Genomic DNA, 20776 nt, shown 5'->3' on the forward strand with positions numbered 1-20776 from the left:
ATCTTCTTGTTTTTATATGTCACATATTGTCTTAAATTTTTCATACACTTTGGCTCGTTGAACTTTAACTAAAATCTAACAAATAATGCATTCATCTCTTTTATTTTCTGAAATATTACTGATTGGATTTTTTTTTAAATATGTGAAAATTTGTACAATAAGCACATATAATCGTCGAAAAAAAGTTCTGAAATTCGTATACAAATCATCAATTTTCATTATTTTTAATAAAACTTTTATGTTTTAGAACAAAAATATTAGTTTTAATGATGTAAAATAATAATAGGACCATCGACTTTGTTTAAACGGTACATAACAATCAAAGTGGTGTACTAGGTGAAAAATATCACAACATATTGAAATAATAGTAATTGACATTGTGTGAAATGTCGATTTTTGCTATTTGGATGATATTCTTTCACTTAAAAATTAAAAATTGTGTGACTATGTCGAATGCATATATCCAATCGATATAGAGATAGAGGATACAACATATACAATTAAGTCTGTCTCATATCTTGACTTACATCTAGAATACGAGATAGAGGATACAACATATACAATTAAGTCTGTCTCATACCATGACTTACATGATACAATTAAGTCTGTCTCATATCTTGACTTACATCTAGAAGTTGACAATAAGGGTCGGTTGAAAACAAAACTTTACGACAAAACAGATGATTTCAGCTTGTGAACTTTCCATTTCTATATAGTAATATTCCGGGGCTTTTATTTCCTATCCTGATTTCCTTGAAAGAGGGTTGCTTCTCACAAGGAAGCTATTATACAAAGAGTTCCCAGTGGTAAATAATTCATCCCTTTGTCAATTTTACGTACGCCATCACGAATTGGTTGACCGTTGTGGAATATCAGTTATATAAAAGATAGCGGATATGTTCCACATGTCATGATAACGTCAATCCCGCTCCCGTTTTTCCCGAATGAGAACTACTGATTTATACTTATTAAGGGGTTAACTTGTATAAACATGAGCAACACGACGATAACCACTTGTGTAGCAGGATCTGCATAACATCTCAGAGCACCTGGAACAACCCTTTTTTGGGGGAGGGGGGGGGGGGTCGTGTTGCTCAGTCTTTAGTTTTCTATATGTTGAACTTGTGCGTACTATTGTATGTCTATTTAGCCATAGCGTTGTCAGTTTATTTTCGACTTATATGTTTGAATGTTCCTACAAAGTAACATATTGCTAAATACACCAAGAACGAAGTCGATGACTATATGAATAGCACAAAAACGGTACTGTTTATAAAACCTAGTCACCAAAAAAGAAAGCAGAATGCTAAATGCTTTGTTCAGGCAACATATATAAAATTCATATATGGACCTATCGTTTTCCCAAATATCCCTTGAACGTATCTACATAACTACTAATATGTAATGCGAAACTTTTAATATCTTTAAATAAAAACCAAAGCATTGATTAAAATTGTTCAGTTTTCTCTATTACATAATTAACTTTCTAAAAAAGAAAACCAATGAAGTAATAATGGAAAAGTTTTTAACGTGAAACGATACCTTCCTAGAAAGGGAACGTTAGTACCATAGAAATGTTTTGATTCAATGCAATCCAGTCATACTGTTTAATTTCCGGTATTTAATTTCCAGACGATAATTATCTACTGCTCCTATGGTATTACGAGAAGACCGAATGACTAGTTTTGTTCTTCACAATAATACTATTTTGCAATCGTTGTATTTGCGCGCCATCATCTGTATCAAAATATTGCATTTCTTTATCTCTTAGCTTATACAGAAGTAAACATTCTGGTATTGATTTAGCAGGAAAAACCCGATGAACAATCAATAAATTTCTCGTAGTCGACATTTTGATTATCTCCCTTATTTTGTGCTTCACAGACTGAAGAATCTAGCTACTTACCTCACAATACAAGTATATTTTGATTCCGAACGGATTAACTAAAAATGAATTGTGATGGTCAAACGTCAAATCGTTTTAAAATCTTGTAAATAAATGTGATTCAAGCATCAGAGGTCTTATTCCGGAATAAAGTGTTACTTGCATATTCAGTCTAGCATTGGTTGCTTTTACAATTGCACAGGTATAATAATGGAGTGCTGTGATGTTACCTGATGTTAAGTAATTATATATTAAACTTGATAATGTTACGTAAACCAGATGCACGTTAGATTTCAATATAAACAACGGTAGCTCTTTCAAACTTGCACGCTATGGATCAATCTGATAGTGTAGAACGTTAAGCGTTTTCATTTCTTTATACGTTTTTAAACAGTTAACGATTAATTTATTGGAATAAGTGTTGTTTATAGAACAAATGTAAAAAATGGCCTGGATTATTGACTTGAGGAAAAAGAGAGCTTTCTGAGATGTAAGGGAATGGAAGTACCATCGATCCAAGGTAAATCAGTAATCAATATATCCTATTGTTCCACATTGATTAGGTTTTGTGTATTTTCTGGTCTATGTCATTTACTGTACGCTAGAGTTCAAGCTATCACAAAAATATTGGCTTTTTTGTTTATATCGGAAAAAAGGAGGTACACATGTTTAGGAAAAGTGTGAGAACATAAAGGGTGAATGATACTAATTATTGATCAGCCTAATGCATTATTGTATGTTTACTGTACATGTCATTAAACACAAATGATTAAGTACAGCCACTACAACCATTAATGAATATATTTGTAAATCTTTGAATTATTGGAAAAGCAATACTAGCTCAGTGTGCAGCGTGGATATATTTTCGTTAGGTCATATTGCCCATTACTTCAGTTGTGTGTGCCTGGTTGTTGTTCAAACTAGTATATGCTTGATTTTGTTTGTCCATGCAATTGTCTCGTTGTTTACAATATATCTCGTCTGTGTATTGGTCTTAAAATTTAGATTTTTAGGCACGGAACTATAGATTTTCGGTTCACTTCTTTCCGTTTTTAAGAAATATTTTCCATAAAAAATGTGCTTTTATTGGCAAAACTTTGACCTATCAAACCTAAACTAGGCTATCATAGAAAAAATTTTGCTCTTAATAATCAGTACTCTTCTATTGTGTATACATCTTGTGTGATAAACCGTTAACCAATAAACACATGAATTTTTAATTACGCATGTCACTATTTTTAAATCACAATAGTAGAATTGAAATCTGAAATGTATATATGGTTAATAAATTCATAACAATTATCGAACGATGGTAGGTGCTTCAAATGAAACAGATAATATTGGCAATCTTGTACAGTTTAGGATGACGACCTCGCGTCTGTTTATCAATAAGTTAAATCGTTTTCTGTTTATGAATTGTTTATTGTAATAAACAGAATGTCTTCGTTCTTTAATTTAAATTGATTCAGAAAAAAAGCTTTGAAGTTTTACTATTTTTGAGTTTAATGGCGTAGAGTTTTCCTGAGGTAGTCTTACCACTATTTTAACATCTTTTGTAAAATTATTTGTATGAATTCTTTTATTTCGGTGGGATACACGTTTATTTGTTTTTATTTTTTTGATGTACGGACCACAGGCATTTGTTTCTAACATGAGAATATCCACAATTAACGTTTATCTCTTCTAGATATGACGTGTAAGATAAAAATGACATCTTTAACTTACAATGTTTGCTTGCATTTCCCTCCAATACATTTTTTTTATAATACCATCTTAAACAATCGTTATGAATATATCAAAAACAAGAACAAGAACCCCAAGGATTGTCTAGGGTATACATGGTATAGATATGAGGTGACCCTTATAGACTACTCCTGACCGACATTAGAACATTTACAAAAATGGGGCGTTTGTTTGGCGATATGGGATGTATAAATACACAGCCTCGTCCTACAGGAATGATGCTTTTAATCTGATGCCCCATGTAGGTTGAGTGCCACGCTCTTAAACCCTTACAATCAGTATTTTAAGGGTACAAAAGTCGTCTGTTAAAAAGTCAAATTTGAGTCCCTTACCGTCTTAACCTTATATTCATTGTATGACATTCATCGAGGTCGACATAGCTTGCACAATCTACCTACTGTATTGATTGCCAATGCACTATCGTCCTGAATTTGCATGAACTATTTGCCACTGTCCATAAGGCAAACAAATATCATTTATTGAAAACGGGTCTTGAAGAACTCTTGAAAAATAATCAGTTACAATTTGTAGATATAGGAAGATGTGGTATGAGTGCCAATGAGACAACTCTCCATCCAAGTAACAATTTATAAAAGTAAACCATTATAGGTCAAGGTACGACCTTCAACACGAATCCTTGGTCCACACCGAACAGTAAACTATAAAGGCCCCAAAATTTACTAGTGCAAAACCATTTAAACTGAAAAACCAACGGTCTAATCTATAAATAAAAACGAGAAACGAGAAACACGTAGCCAAGGAATTACATAAACAAACGACAACCACTGTACATCAGATTCCTAACTTAGGTTAAAAAATCCTAAACGTCAATGAGATACTAGTAGTAACTCACCAACACTGACACTAGGATACACCGGTTTCGCAATAAGAATTCAACAAACAATAACAGTTTGTGACAGACCCAAATCTCTCCGATTCTTCACAAGGTGTTGATGAACACACAAAACAGAAGATTTAACACTAACAAAAAACACAAAATCGAAAGAAAAAAGAAGATAAAAGAAAAGGTAAAGAAACAACAACAAAAAAAGGAAGGAAAAAAGAAAAGAACAGAAAATATCACCACACCAACCAAAGAGATTCTTGAGTTGGAGATAAACAGGTAAACATGGTAAATATCTGACTGGATAAAACAGCACCAGAATGGTCTTGCAAACCGACTGCACTAAATTCTATAATTGAAAATATTCTAATGTTCAATGAAATCTGAGAAGTAAATGGACGTACACGATTTCTCGAAACAATTGATACATGTACACACCATAAAAGTTGAACCAAAAAAATATCACCACCAAGGAAAGGAAAATTCGCAACAGGAACAATTGTGTTTTCACATTTACAATAAAGAAATTATTGTTATACTTACTAGATATATAGTTTAACCCTGCCGCATTTTTGCGCCTGTCCAAGTCAGGCTGAGCCTGTGGCCTTTGTTGGTCTTGTATGATTTTTAAATTTAGTTTCGTGTGTATATTTCGGAGTTTAGTATGACGTCCATTATCACTGAACTAGTATACATTTTTGTTTAGGGGCCAGCTTAAGCACGCTTCCGGGTGCGGGAGTTTCTCGCTGCATTGAAGACCCATTGGTGAACTTCGGCTGTAGTCTGCTATTTGGTCGGGTTGTTGTTTCTTTGACACATTCCCTATTTCCATTTTTAATTTGATCTTTTTTACTGTAATACATGTTTGAATATGAATGACTCTTAGCTATCATGACAAAGCACCTTTACTATTGTCATGACGTAATTCGTATTCAAAAATGATTCTTAGGAAAATCACGAGTTATTCCGAAACAAGTAATTTATTTCTCTTTCGTGTTTAATTTAAATGTATTATGCTGACGGGTCTTTAAAAGTGCAACAAAATTCTAGGTTGCAACATCAAAATGTCATTTAGTTCAATAAACTTTTTGTTTTACTTTCTTTTTATATTGATTAAAATAAGATATAACTTCGTATTAAAGTTGACTATATCTATGATTTGATAAGACTGTCACTGACAATAGTTATTTCTATTGGTATATTGAGACATAAAAGTAATATGAAAAGTACAACATTTACATGAGAGACACAAAATGAGGTCATAGAATATAAAATAGGATTTATGTTACTTTTATAGTATTATATCAGCGCTGTAACGTAATGGACTTATAGGTTGCATTTCTGTAAATATTGACAATGCAATTTCCCATAGGAACTCCTTTTACGGCTAAAACTGTACCACTTTTACTATGAAGTTTTGAAAAAAATCTTATCCTAGAATTGAAAGTTCATTTGCACCACAATTTTTTTCAAAGGTCAAAATATAGGGCTGTGCGGCATATTTTCAACGTTTATATGCCCCGAACTTCTCAGAGTTGAAACTTACACTTATTTTCTTAACTACCCCTACCTCGAATGAAAGGTTACCACAGATTTCAATGTAAACAATAAGCACGTGTTTATTTACTGGTAACATTCCCCAGTTCTGTCTCTGCGATATGGAACACAGAGAGCATAACTGGGAACCAGTATGTAAACAAAATTAATTTTCTATGAATATTCTATTTCTCCCCAAAAGAGGCGTGTTGTCAGAAACAGCTGTATTTACAAAGTGCAACCTATATTGGATAATGTATCTTCTCGAATAGAAGTTGGGTTTTGATGTTGTTGTCAAGACATAGCCAAAACAAAATGAGTTTAGATGAACGGAAGAACAAAAATAGATTCTACATGTAACGATAGCATTATATACTGTAAAGTACTAAATTGTACTTGACGATACTAACAGAAGTTTGAGATTCATTATTTAACGCTAGTGTTTTGGTTTTTGCATTTTGAGCAATATACAACTTACATTGCCACCACATTGTCAACCTTTTTGGCTAATCTTATATGTACTTTTCAACTAATATTTTAATAGGCTTGCCAATGAAATACTTAACTCTCATTTATAAGTAAGGTTTAAGCGCGCATAAATGATAAACAAAGTTTTATCCCGCCACATTCTTTATGTACCGATCCAAAACCGGGAGCCTGTACTTACATTTGCGGAAGTTGCATTTTGTGATGTGTGTGTTTCATTAGTTGTTTTGGCTTTAAACAATCAGTTGTGTATTCTCTTTTGAATGGTTTCACATTGTGTTATGACGGGATCTTTGATACCTAACAATACTGTATGAGTTTTGCTCATTGTTAAAAGCCTTACGATGTCCTGTAATAGTTAACGTCCTCGTCATTTAATTCCTTCTGGGTAGTTGTCTCATTGGCAATCGTACCACGTCTTTCTATTTTTATATTGAAAAATTGTTTAACCCTGTTAACGTGCAAAATATTCGAAAGTCAAATAAACATAAATTATAGAAGGTATATTTCTCTGATTGATATTTTATTATTCCTAAGATACTACATTATTATTTGCCTTTTATCACCAACCAATGCCTTATACTATATATAGCTACCTGTAAGGGTCTCTAACCATTGAACTATTTACCATTATTGAATCCTATTTGATAAAGGTTTTCAAGTGCAATTATTTCAACTATACTGTAGACTATATAGTACAGAAAGTTTCCTTGTATCCACAGGCACTTGTCTCAGAATTATTTTTCTTATATACCTTAAGTGGTATATAAAGGTATATAAGAAAAAAAAAATCTGAGACAAGTGCCTGTGCTTGTATCTCTGGGGATCATACCAAATATTATGTTTAAATTTCGTAAACTCAATTGGTATTACATGATCGTGTGAGACATTAACATCACTTGCCACTTGTCGTCTTCAGTTGTCGTTAATATTTTCCAACAATTTCATTATCTGAAAGCACAGAGCAAATTTGTTGTAAATTTGATCACAAGCATTCTTAGGATGTCAAGCTCTTTAAAAGTTAATTCGATTATACCCGTCACATAAAACATAGCTTAACATAGGAGTTAGATTCTTGAAATCTTTAAATATCTCAAAGACCGCTAGTGACAAGAGCTAATCTGACATTTTAAACCGAAATCATAGACAAGTCTTGTATAAATGCTGATTTTTGTCTTATTGCACATTTTTGCATTCTCTTAAACATATATATATATTTTAAAACTCAATGCAAGAGTTAAAACTCCTTATTCATGAGTATGTTTTCCCAATTTTGCGTATTTGACTGTTTCCTTGAAAACTATAATAAAAACGAGAAAACTGTAAACAGCAAAAATGTTTAACAAAACATGAATGACAATATGTCTGTATGACCATAATTAGTAATAGACGTCTTAATGAGTAATTTATTTTTTGATGACAACCTTTTATCATTTTTATCAGTTTTCCCAATATCATGAAATCATTGAGCATTGTCTACAAATAGGTTAACATTGAATTACTATATATATTTGGTAAGGGGCCAGCCGAAGGACGCCTCCGGGTGCTCGAGTTTCTCGCTGCATTGAAGACCTATTGGTGACCTTCTGCTGTTGCCTGTTCTATGGTCGGGTTGTTGTCTCTTTGACACATTCCCCATTTCCATTCTCAAATTTAACATGAAAGAAATATCAGTTGACTCCTTATAGAAAAGAGAATGAAAACGGGAATTGTGTCAAAGAGACAAGCCGACCATAGTAAAAAAACAGTCAAAGTCCATCAAAATGTCTTCAACCCAGCGAAAATATCTCACATCTGGAGGAGGGCTTCAGTCGGCCTATTATGTGCAATAGTTCAGCGATAAAGTATAATAGACACAGAAAAACGAAAACGCTAAAAATGCGCGAGAGAAGAAGATTTCAAATCGACAAATCAAAGTAGTTAATACCAAGATTTGCATTTTAAACTATTACTGTGAAAACAAAACCTACTCATAACAGAAACTGTAAACATAAACAAAACATGGAATTTGGTCTTGTATATGTTAGGTACCCGGGTTATTGGTTCAGAATTGTAGCATAAAGTAAGTCCAACGACAAGTCAGAGTGCAGCAATAATTAATCTTAGATTCCTGTTGGTGATTCTTATATGTACCATTTTATTATTATTAGAATCGCGATATGAAGGATGAGGGTTGATCTGGAAAAAATCGAGCGTAACACCCTCCCACACTGTTCATATGGCTTCTAGGACATTAGGTTTTGATGGCAAATCTTTGATCGCGTCTTTTCAGTTCCTTCGAAATTTCTGTCTGTCGATGGAAAATGTAAAGATTGATATAGTGTTAAAATTTGTAGAGTTGGGCTCTATATATCTTTCTTATTTTATATTGTTTTTAATATAGAAATTATTAAGAAATGAAGGTTTCTTATCCCTCGGCAAAGTTTTCCTCACGTGGTTAAGCTATTATTGTTAAGTTTTGGCCATAAAGCTCTTCAACTGTTTCATTTTTTGACATCCTTGGCTTTAAATATTCGGCTTTGATAGTTCTTCATGAAGGTATATCCAAATAAGCACTCGGACGCATGACATTGATAAGGAGTTGTTTTCATTTATTATTGACACGAACAAGTTGTGCAACTCTGCACAGTAACAAATTTCAACATTTGTCATGAGGTTTTTTTTCAAGACTGAAATTAATGATTGGAAGTACGAAAAACCTAGATACATAAAACATTAAGAGTAAAAATTCAAGAAGTGACCCAAATAATATATTTGAATAGCTAAGCAAAACCGTATTAGGAATGAAAAAAGAAAAAGAAAAAGAAGGTCCACTTTCTTGTAGGGAAATAAACATGAAACACATTCAGTTTATTCTACAATGTAATTCTACAGGTCACAAAGAATGGATGTTGGCATTGACTACTCAGCTGTATTAAACATCACTTGTAAATAGTATTATTAAGGTCACTATTAGAAATATGATTCTCCTTTCATTAAGAATTCAATAAAATATCGAGTTTTTTTTTTTGTTTTTTGTTTACGCAAATATTCACCGTTTTATCGTTATGAGTATTGGCATATCAATTGATATAGTTATGAATTTTAATGTGCGTGCAAAAAGGTGAAATAATTGTTTGCATGTCAATTATAGCTGTATGTTTTTACAATCATTAGAATAGGTCAAATCCAAATGCTTTATGTGATTCAGAAAATCCATCTACAGTAAGTGATAAATGTGACCTCCTTATTTTGTTGTTAAAGAACTGTCTACCTTTAAAAGAACAAAAACTACATTATAAACGGCTATTCCGGCGTAATGGTATTCATAATATTTCAAACACGATGTCCATTTCAATCCAAAATAAAGAACACGTTTTTTAATAAAGTATATTTAACACAAATAGCGGTCATACCGTAATAGTATTTTAAAATATTTCAAACAAGTGTCCAATCATTTCCAAATACCGAACAAGTTTTTTTTTATCTTTAAAATGCAGAACAAGTCAATCTTTAGGAAAACACTAAATATGGAGTAGGTAAAACAACAAGGTGAATCAGAATTTATACCACTTACAGTCCCCTAATATCCACTTACTGGTTGTATTTCTATTCATATGTAGAATTGATATACTAGTATTTGTCATATCTGTCGTTGTTCAGTGTTAAATTTATTCACTCATCTAAAAAGTAAAATATCAAAAATACCGATCTCCGAGGAAAATTCAAAACGGAAAGTTCGTATTTCAATGGCAAAATCAAAAGCTCAAACACATCAACCGAATTGATACCAATTGTCATATTCCTGACCTGGTATAGACATTTTCGACATGTAGAAAAACAGCCCTGGTTTCCAACTTCTCTCTCTCTACATGTTATCATCAGCTCTGTATACTTTTCCATTCTTCCGATAGTATGCCTCTTCACATCTCTCTTCCCAAGGAACTGTTAGTTTTATTGCAGCTATCATCTTTGACGTCTGTGACCCAACTATAAAGTCCGGGCGTATGATTGTCTGTATGCATTCTAAAAATACAAGCTTCTTGTCTATGCCAGCCCTCATATTCCATTCAGTGCCTTTGTCCAATACGAAGTGCAGTTGTGACTTTGTTGCATGACCAGTATCTCCTTATTTGAGGAATTGCCTCTGTTGTAAGTGGTCTCTTCTTTCTTCTCTCAGTGTAAAGGATCTCTGCCAGAATGTTTCAGGACCTTGTCATACCGCAAGTGATATCTACCTTGTGTCAGGGCAACACTACAGCCTGAAAGTATGTGTTCAGAAAATCCATCTACAGTAAGTGATAAATGTGACCTCCTTATTTTGTTGTTAAAGAACTGTCTACCTTTAAAAGAACAAAAACTACATTATAAACGGCTATTCCGGCGTAATGGTATTCATAATATTTCAAACACGATGTCCATTTCAATCCAAAATAAAGAACACGTTTTTTAATAAAGTATATTTAACACAAATAGCGGTCATACCGTAATAGTATTTTAAAATATTTCAAACAAGTGTCCAATCATTTCCAAATACCGAACAAGTTTTTTTTTATCTTTAAAATGCAGAACAAGTCAATCTTTAGGAAAACACTAAATATGGAGTAGGTAAAACAACAAGGTGAATCAGAATTTATACCACTTACAGTCCCCTAATATCCACTTACTGGTTGTATTTCTATTCATATGTAGAATTGATATACTAGTATTTGTCATATCTGTCGTTGTTCAGTGTTAAATTTATTCACTCATCTAAAAAGTAAAATATCAAAAATACCGATCTCCGAGGAAAATTCAAAACGGAAAGTTCGTATTTCAATGGCAAAATCAAAAGCTCAAACACATCAACCGAATTGATACCAATTGTCATATTCCTGACCTGGTATAGACATTTTCGACATGTAGAAAAACAGCCCTGGTTTCCAACTTCTCTCTCTCTACATGTTATCATCAGCTCTGTATACTTTTCCATTCTTCCGATAGTATGCCTCTTCACATCTCTCTTCCCAAGGAACTGTTAGTTTTATTGCAGCTATCATCTTTGACGTCTGTGACCCAACTATAAAGTCCGGGCGTATGATTGTCTGTATGCATTCTAAAAATACAAGCTTCTTGTCTATGCCAGCCCTCATATTCCATTCAGTGCCTTTGTCCAATACGAAGTGCAGTTGTGACTTTGTTGCATGACCAGTATCTCCTTATTTGAGGAATTGCCTCTGTTGTAAGTGGTCTCTTCTTTCTTCTCTCAGTGTAAAGGATCTCTGCCAGAATGTTTCAGGACCTTGTCATACCGCAAGTGATATCTACCTTGTGTCAGGGCAACACTACAGCCTGAAAGTATGTGTTCCATAGTGCATCTTTCACCACATAACTTGCAGCTTAGTTCTTCTATCAGTCACCACTGGTGTAAGTTTGAAGAGGAAGGAAGCGTATCGTAGACTGACCTAAGCATGAATGAAATTCTGAATGGTTCCATTCTTCATAATTCTGACGATGTGATTTTTTGTCTGGCAAGTTTTGATGCATCCATGCTCCTTGACGACTAAGCTCTACTGCTTTTAATCTTCTTTGTTCTTCTGCTTTTTTTCTGACTGCACCATGCTGCACTTGTCTTTTGGTGTTGCTTGCCCGTTGACCACTGTTTGAAATGTGTTGTTTACCAGTACTGGTATTGCCCACTATGCCTTTGTGATGAAGAATACTAACTGATTGATCTACTGCAGTTATCGCTGACTATTTCCGCACAGTACGTGTCTGGATTCCAGCCTAACTGATCTTGCTATCCTTTGAGTCTCTGAGAGTCAAAACAAGTCTGCTTTCTGATACCTTGTGTTCCTCCAAATGTGATGTTAAAGGTATCTAGAGTTGTTCTACTGTCAAGTCATATGGATATAAAACTTGGTGGTACTCCTAGCCATCTTTTGAGATGACTGTTTATCTTTCTTTATATTGCTTCGACTATTGTTTCTGAAATTTCATAGATCATGAGAAGTCGTGTCAGTCTTGATAACAACCGATGTTGTTATATTTAAGCCTTGAACTTCCCAGGCAATCCACTCTTATCTGCCTTTTTTAACCATTCTGCAATATGTGTCTGTACTGCCTTCACATTGGTATTGTCTTTAAGGGTATCATCAAACCATTTTCCAAGGCATTTTATAGGGGTATCTACTATTGTTTGTATTTCATCCCCTTAAATCTTAAGCTGGAACGTCGTTGTTATCTGACCCTTTCTCAGTATCATTGATTTTAACTTCCTTGGCTTAAATTTCATCTTGGTCCAAGTGACTACCTCTTCCAGCGCTAAAAGAAGGGCGAAAGATACCAGAGGGACAGTCAAACTCACAGATCAAAAATAAACTGACCACATCACGGCTAAAAAAGGAAAAAAAAAAACAACAGACAAATAATGGTACACAAGACAAAACATATAAACTAAAGACTAAGGAACACGATCTCACCAAAAACTGGGGGTGGTTTAAAAGTATCTTGTCATCTTGCTTGAATATGCGATTATGCTGTTACTGTAATGTCATCCATGATCCCTCTTGTTGTTGGTAGAAAAATCCCTGAATCTGTCTTTGTTTCTCTTTCTGCTGCCTTTATGATGATATTCATACTCATAATGAATAGTATCGATTAGTTGGTATAACCCGTAACTATTCCTTTCTCTAACTTCTGGTAGCTGTTATCTACAGTAAATTGCAGCTGTATTCAACAAAATACGTTTGGACTATCTTCTTGATGTGATCTGAAATGTGGTAGTGATCCATTGCCATTTCTATCAATGTGTGTGGTACTGATCCATATGCGTTTGTCAGGTCTAACCATATAACTGCCAAATTCTTTGCCTCATGTCTAAGTTGGCTAAGAACAAAAGTATGTTCTACACATTCTGGAAAATCTGTTATGCCTCCTTTCTGCATAGATGTATCGATGTAGCTATTCGCTACCACATATTTCGTCATCCTGTTTGCCAATACAGAGAAGTAAATTTTCTCCTCTTTGCTCATCAATGAAATTGTCCAAACTGGGAAATGTCTTTGAATCTTTTCCCTTTGCTACAAAACACCCTTCTACCTTCTTCAAGTTTTCAGAAATGGTTCATTTTCTCATAGTGTTCGGAATAGCCGCCATAGTTTTCTAAGTATCTTTGACTTTGGGCATTTCTATAGACTTTGTATGGTGCACCACTCTACCCTGGTGCTAATCCTATTCTTGCCTTTTTTACTATCTTACAATCTTTCATCCATGTTAGTTCATTCGTTTTCAAAAATTCTATTGTTCTTCTTCTTCAACGCTTGGGAAATATAATAAAGGTGTCTCACCAAAAACTGGGGGTAGCTGACCCTGAGTTCCCATTCCAGTCTTTTCCCGGATGTCAGTTGTCTCTCCAGTGTCCCTGGTCTTCCCCAGTCTCCATTCAGCATTTTCTGACCGTCACTGGTTTCCCAGAAAAAATGATATGAAATATGCATGAACAAGAAATCGAAAGAATCAGACATATATGAAATATATTCACACAAACCTGAAGCCGGGGAATCGCCATCAGATACTTGGGTGTTACCAGGTGTTTCTGCTTTACATCCGAACCAAATGACTAACGATTGAAATGAGACAGATCAAATAAGGTCAACAAATTATCAAAAGAACGTGAAGCACAACTATATATATTGGGATGTTCATAGTTGTCGCTTTGGTTAATTGCGATCTCATAAGAACCCTTGCAACAACTCTCTGAGAGGTCATTAGGTAACGTGTTGCTATACTAAATTTCCTTTACCGCTTCAATACTATTATATCCTTTAGTTATATATTTTCCAGTGGCAGTCCAAACTTCTTGAATTCTCAATTGGGGGACCTATACCAGTTGTATTAATTGGTATTGTTAATCTTGTTTATTATGCTATTAACCTAACGATTGTCCTTTTTGTTAGATTTGAACCTCTGTGATGAACGAGCATGTTAGACAATAGGAAACAATGATAAACCCATTTAAATGTTAGAAATGTTTGTATAGAGTTCAGATATAGGAATGACATATTGATTAACTAATTTATCTTGACGACTATAAAATTTTCGAAGTGACAGTTTCAGTTTTACGTCGCCGTCAAAGGTAGATTTTTGTCCAATAAATCTGTCTAATTAGAATTCAGAAACCAACAAAACATACAGCAATTGCCTTTTCTTTACTTTATTACTTTCTGGCTCTTGTGCACAATTAAGGAAAATTAAGTCTGGGAAAAAGAAACTGATAATCCAAATCAAGATAAAGTCAGCCGGTAATTTTATATTGTTCTTTTGTTTTGAGAAAAGTAGGTTAATGAAGATGATCATTCAGTATTTTAGCATATGTGAAATCAAGATAAAAATCAGCCAGTAATTTTATATTGTTCATAGTTTGGAGAAAAGTAGGTTAAGGATACACTAAATAGTTATCAAAAATACCAGGATTATAATTTAGTACGCCAGACGCGCGTTTCGTCTACATAAGACTCATCAGTGACGCTCATATCAAAATAGTTATAAAGCCAAACAATACAAAGTTGAAGAGCATAGAGGATCCAAAATTCCAGAAAGTTGTGCCAAATACAGCTAAGGTAATCTATTCCTGGGACAAGAAAATCGTTAGTTTTTTCGAAAAATTCAAAGTTTTGTATCAGGAAATTTATAAAAATGATCCCATAATTGATATGCATGTCAACACCGAAGTGCTGACTACTGGGCTGGTGATACCCTCGGGGACGATACGTCCACCAGCAGTGACATCGACCCAGTGGTGTAAATAGTTATAAAAAATACCAGGATTATAATTTAGTACGCCAGACGCGCGTTTCGTCTACATAAGACTCATCATTGACGCGCATATCAAAATAGTTATAAAGCCAAACAATACAAAGTTGAAGAGCATAGAGGATCCAAAATTATATATTAAATTAAAATATATATCTATATAATCATTTAATACTGTATCACACGAGACCAAAAGTACTCTTACAATGTAGGACTCGTGTCCCATATCTATAATACATGCATTTAGCATATAATAGCCTGTGCAAATTTAAATAAGTGCTTGGTTGCAGTTCTTTTCTTTTGATTGCATCATCAGACTATTACTATCTGTAAAGTAGTTACATTTCGACATAAAGCATTTCTCCTCAACTCTTCAGCACAATAGGTATCAATACCTATCTATTATTATTACGAGTTACATTTATAGAGACTTATTATCTATACTGTTTACTGTTTACATAATTTTTTATTTTTCTGCAAGAAAAGGTACAAGTACATTGTATGCCAAAATCGTCCATCTTCCTACTTTTATAAATGATGTTATTGATAAATCAGTTTGGAGAACGTTTAGTGGCATTATCGACAAAAATAATAATAGACCAACATGAAGCAGATAATTTACGGAAAAGGTTTGATTTCTATCGGACTTTTGAACAGAAATAAACTACTTTTAGAAGGCCACGCTACTACTATCAATTAGGAAATAATCAGATTGAAAAAGTCGAACCATTCCCCAAATAAATAAAACTGCCAGTAGAATGTTACTAGTTCATACTTTAAGCATTTTAGTTCTTGAATCAATAAACTATGTCTTCTCTTTTTTTCGGTTTTGCCATGGACATAATTTTCAGTATGATATTGATATTCATCTATTTAGTGTTTGAAGAGAAGACATGAGAATGTTACTGCTGGTGAACTGAATATTCCTGAAAATATCACACAAAATATCAAGACAGAATAGAAGCAATCCGAAGACTGAAAAATATAGTTAAAACTTCTTCTTTAAAGATTTCTTAAAAAACTTGCATACTTCACAAATTCTGGATTACGAGGTTTCGCAGAATTCAATGCACATGATGATATATTGTTCACTTCTTTTTATTAAATTTTAAATTGGACTAATTTTGAATTTTAAAATGAACATGGTCAAATATAAAGCAAGAGGTAGATATAACGACACTATCTGCTGACATTATTTCAATGACGATGTTTTGAGTGTTTTCCATAACTTCAGTTTGCTTTCTTTACATGAAGAACCATTTCCATAGCACATGCACTTGTTAAATACTATTACTAATAAGACCAAGAGGTTTCTTTAAGGTAAAATTGAAGTCATATCTTGAACATTTTACAGTGGTCTTCGTGATTAAGTCGAAACGCAATATCTGTAATCACAACGAATATGTATCGTATATTCAATCCGTCCTCTAATAGCTGTCGCCGAATTTGTTCTATCATAGCTGAGTGTGTGTATGGCCTCTTGTTGCGCAATTTTGATTTTCTTGGCGTTTGTGTTTTTATTTATGACACTATAGTTTTAAAGATATAGGGCATGCAGATGAGGATGTAAGTTTATTAAGGGTGAATTTACTACCTGTAACGTTTCAGTACGATGTTGTTAGTAGCCGTGTCATCGGTTTTAAATTTTATTTAGGTTTTGCCGATGTACAAAATTTTGCATATGAGGAAGTTCTAAACAAAATTGTTTCAATCTAAATATAATAGTATGATACAAGATACTTTAACCTCTGTTTTGATTGTGATTGTTTGTGTTGTTTTTCCTCGAATCATGGAAGTATGAATATATGAGTTAAATTGGTCGAATAACCGTAAACAAGTAAAACATTTGGTGGATTTTCAGTTATGTACGTATTGTTTGTTATTTCTAATAAATATACAATACTACATGTGTTTATTTAGAAAGTAAAGTTTTCAAACAAACACAATCAATTAATTATATTTTCATTACTATGCGAAATGCGTTTTATTGAAAATATTCCCAGCTTCAACAAATTGCTCGTATTTCGAAAACTAGATCAAGGAATACTTTGAAGCAAAGCAGCAGACAATAGAACTATAAACACAACCAAAGCAGTATTCAAATTATGTGAACATTTATGATATCAGTCTGGTTATAATTTTTACTGACGGCCATAGTCCCTAGACACGAAATTCATACTTTCCAATTCAACAAAGTGAACACTGTCTGCAAATTGATTAATGTTCAAGGGCGGACAAAATGGTGACTGACAAGCTATCTGATTTCCTGATTGTCATTGAAAGAAATTTTCGGATAACTTGACAACCAAATTAAAGAGGCTCAAAACGGGTTTTTGTTCCACATCAATAGACATTTTTTATGATAAATGTGTTGGGTCAAAATGTATTACTGATCATTACTAGTAGGCTTAAAATGTTGCACTTGTTAGTAATGTATAAATCTTAGAACTGAAATGGGATAATCTTTAAAAATTGAAAAATAAACTGTCGATTTGGAACTAGACAATAGTGCAGACAGCTGTCTATTGTTGAACACCATAATTAACGTTGACCTCTTGATGTCATTTGTTTATCGGTTTATGTCTCAATGACGTATACAGTCTCATCTTCATGGTTCATAACACTAAAAGCCTTATATACAATGAAACGTCATTAGAATTGTTGGTTATATATAAAGGAAACACATTTGAGAATATAGTTTCAAAGTTGGACATGTTTCTTGTTTTGAAAACTACAAATGTACATGACGGATGATACATGCATAGAAGAAAATGCATACTTTGTCGACACACACGGTCAAATCCTCTTTGCAGTTCGTGAATGGCTGTTTATTATTTTAACAGGTAATTCATGGTCGTAAGAGGCTAAAGAGAGAGCTATACCAAGTCAGGAATATAACAGTTGTTCCTTGATTCTCAAGATTACACTGACACGTCTGTCCTCTCTATACTTCTCTTCTTGTTTCTAAAGATTTAACTCTGTTCTTTCTATACTTTTGTTCTTGTTTCTTAAGATTAAACTGACACTTTTATACTATCTTTCTTTTGTTTCTAGATTCCCAAGATTCCACTGACATTATTTTCCTCTCTATCTTTTGTTCCTTGTGTCTAAAATTTCCTTGACACGTCTGTCCTCTTAACATTTTGATCCTTATGTCTCAATGTTCCATTGACACATATGTCCCCTCTAAACTTGTCTTTTATCTCTCTAGATTTTACTGACACGTCTGTCCACTATCCTCTCTTCTTTTGTTGTGTGATTCTCAAGATTCCACTGACACATCTGTCCTCTTGTTCTCACGATTCTTTTGACGCGTTTGTTCTCTCTTCTTCTGTTCCTTGATTCTCAAGATTCCACTGACAAGACTGTCCTCTCTTCCTTCTTTTTCACTCTCATGATTCCACTGACACGTCTGTCCTCTCTTATTTTAATAATTTATTCTCAAGATTTTAGTGACACGCCTCCCTATATATTGTTTCAGGACTTTGAAGATTCTGTCATCGCTGCTTTTGTTCATGGTTTTTCAAGATTCTACTGACACAAATGTATTTCCTAGAAACTCCAGCATTCTGTTTCTTGATTCTTTCAGTTTCACATAAATTTCAGCTTTTTGTTTCTTGATACTTTGTTTCACAGAACCTCAGCCTTCTGTTCTTTGATACTTTGATTTCATAGAAACTCCAGCTTTCTGATTCTTGATTCTTTTTGTGTCACAGAAACTTTAACATTCTGTTTTTTGATATTTTGTTTTCACAGAAACTCCAGCCTTCTGTTTCTTGATACTTTGTTTCACAGACACTACAGCCGTCTGCTACTTGGAACTTTGATTTCTTCGAATCTGTAGCCTTCTGTTCCTTGCTGCTTTAATTTCACAGAAACTCCAGCTTTCTGTTCCTTGATACTTTGTTTCACAGAAACTCCAGCCTACTGCTGCTTTGTACTTTGATTTCTTAGAAACTCCAGCCTTCTGTTCCTTGCTGCTTTGATTTCACAGACACTCCAGCTTTCTGCTACTTTAAACTTTGATTTCTCAGAATCTGTAGCCGTCAGTTCCTTGATACTTTGATATCAGAGAAACTTCAGGGTCCTTTTCATTTATACTTTAATATCACAGAAAGTGTAGTTTTTTGTTCTTGAATAATTTGATTACATCGAAACTCCATCCATCTTTCCCTGGATACTTTGAATCCACAGAACTGCAGCCTACTGTTCCTGAATACTTTGATTTCACAGAAATTTATCGCTCTGTTCTTTAATATTATATTTCACAGATTTCCCAGCCTGTTCTGTTCTTGATAATTGATTGCACAGAAACTCCAGCATTCTGTTCCTTCATACTTTGTTTCACAAAACTTCAACATTCTATTCCTTGGTAATTGATTGCACAGAAACTTCAGCATTCTGTTCTTGATTTTTGACTGCACAGAAACTTCAGCATTCTGTTCCTTTATACGTTGTTTCACAGAAACTCCAGCATTCTGTTCCTTAGTAATTAATTGCACAGAAACTTCAGCATTCTGTTCTTGATAATTGACTGCACAGAAACTTCAGCATTCTGTTCCTTCAGACGTTGTTTCACAGAAACTCCAGCATTCTGTTTCTTAGTAATTAATTGCACAGAAACTTCAGCATTCTGTTCTTGATAATTGATTGCACAGAAACTTCAGCATTCTGTTCCTTGATAATTAGTATCACAGAAATTTCATTTTTCTGTTCCTTTGACCTATGGTTTCACAGAAACAATATCCTGGTGTTCCATGATACTTTGACCTCGCAGAAACAACATCCTGGTGTTTCTTCATACTTTGATTTAATAGAATCTTCAGCCTGATGTTCTTCGATACTTTCATTCCTCAGAAACTTCAGCTTTCTGTTCCTTGGATCTCTGATTTCACATTAATTTTAGCTCTCTGTTTCTTGATTTTGTATATTTCACAGAAACATCTGACTCCGGTTATTTAAATCTATCATATTTCACAGAATTTATCTCCAGCCTCATTTTTGTTTATTTTTTTATATTTCGCAGACTCTTGTTCTTTTGAGCTTTAGATATTAATTAATGACACTTTTTTGTCGTGTTTCATGGTTCTTGATATCTTAGCTTTTATTTCAATTCTGAAAGGATTTGCCGAAACAAGTGAAAACATATATATGAAAGGCCTTTAAAAAACTATGTAATTAGACACTTTTAATTTTATTTTATGATAATCATAATGTAGAATAATGTGCTGAACAATTTAAAAGTATTCCATCTGTTAAAAATCACTACTTATGCAATGCACTATTCTGCAGAAATCAACATTCAAATGAAACACTTTTTATTACGATATAAAAACTCCATTTGCAGATCATAATCTATTTGTGATGAAGTCGCCTTTCCTGTCGGAATGACGCAAAAGCTATATACATTTTAGTACGTTGAGATGACAACTAGTAATACGTGCTGAAATATTGTAAAAAAAGATAATTAGTTTTGTGCATTTTACATATATGGTGAACATAATCCTTAG

General features: G+C 33.6%; 1 protein-coding gene across 3 annotated transcripts in view; it reads left to right on the plus strand.

Annotated features, from left to right (window-relative positions):
- Nucleotides 1-20776, plus strand: part of LOC143082909 (uncharacterized) — a 92438-nt gene that overhangs the window by 60713 nt on the left and 10949 nt on the right. Inside the window, exon 1 of one of the 3 annotated variants that reach the window (XR_012980502.1) lies at nt 1872-2405. The exons of the other annotated variants lie outside the window; for them this stretch is intronic. The gene's annotated coding sequence lies outside the window, so the exon portion shown is untranslated. Of the gene's footprint in view, nt 1-1871; nt 2406-20776 lie in introns of those variants that run through there. 3 annotated transcript variants of the gene reach the window in all.

The sequence above is a fragment of the Mytilus galloprovincialis genome, chromosome 7, assembly GCF_965363235.1.
Source record: "Mytilus galloprovincialis chromosome 7, xbMytGall1.hap1.1, whole genome shotgun sequence".
In the NCBI taxonomy this organism is placed as follows: domain Eukaryota; kingdom Metazoa; phylum Mollusca; class Bivalvia; order Mytilida; family Mytilidae; genus Mytilus; species Mytilus galloprovincialis.